The 565-nt window shown below is 53.8% G+C and overlaps 1 non-coding gene across 1 annotated transcript, besides 1 other annotated feature; it reads left to right on the forward strand.

Annotated features, from left to right (window-relative positions):
- The first annotated feature begins 428 nt into the window (after positions 1-428).
- Tc00.1047053436541.10 lies at positions 429-540 on the forward strand. Its single transcript, XR_008254392.1, has one exon. It is a non-coding gene; the product is annotated as a spliced leader RNA (transcript).
- Positions 541-565: a microsatellite.

Consider the following 565-nt stretch of genomic DNA (forward strand, 5'->3'; position numbering starts at 1 on the left):
TATATATGCCCCGTACCCCCTTGTGCGGCTGCCCCCCCCCCCCCCACGTTGCGTGTCCGCCACCTCCTTCGGGCCCCCTCATTTTCGCTTCATGGCTGCTATTGCCTGCATCTTTGTTTTGTTTTGTGTTTTCTCTCTCTCGTTCCGTTTATTCGCCTTTTTTCCGCGTATGCCGCGCTTCTTCCTGTGTTTTCCGGTGTTTTTGCCTTGCTCGCACACTCGGCTGCATTTGCTGTTCCACACTCGCCATGTGCGTCTTTTCCGCCCCCTGACGCCGTCCACGGCGCTATCCCGGGGCCGACGTCCCGGACCCTGACCCCTCCCCAGTGTGGCCTGGGAGGGGGGGGGGGGGTTTTTGTACACGGTCCCAAGTGCCGCGAAGGACCCCTCATCAAAATTGAAAACCGTTGTGGAACACAACTCCTTTCAACTAACGCTATTATTGATACAGTTTCTGTACTATATTGGTACGCGAAGCTTCCAACCCGCCTCTGGCGGTTATGTTTGGTCAATTTCTTTTGACCGGGGTCTACGGACCCCTTTTTTTTTTTTTTTTTTTTTTTTT

This window comes from Trypanosoma cruzi (assembly GCF_000209065.1).
Source record: "Trypanosoma cruzi strain CL Brener chromosome Unknown tcruzi_1047053436541, whole genome shotgun sequence".
Lineage (NCBI taxonomy): Eukaryota > Euglenozoa > Kinetoplastea > Trypanosomatida > Trypanosomatidae > Trypanosoma > Trypanosoma cruzi.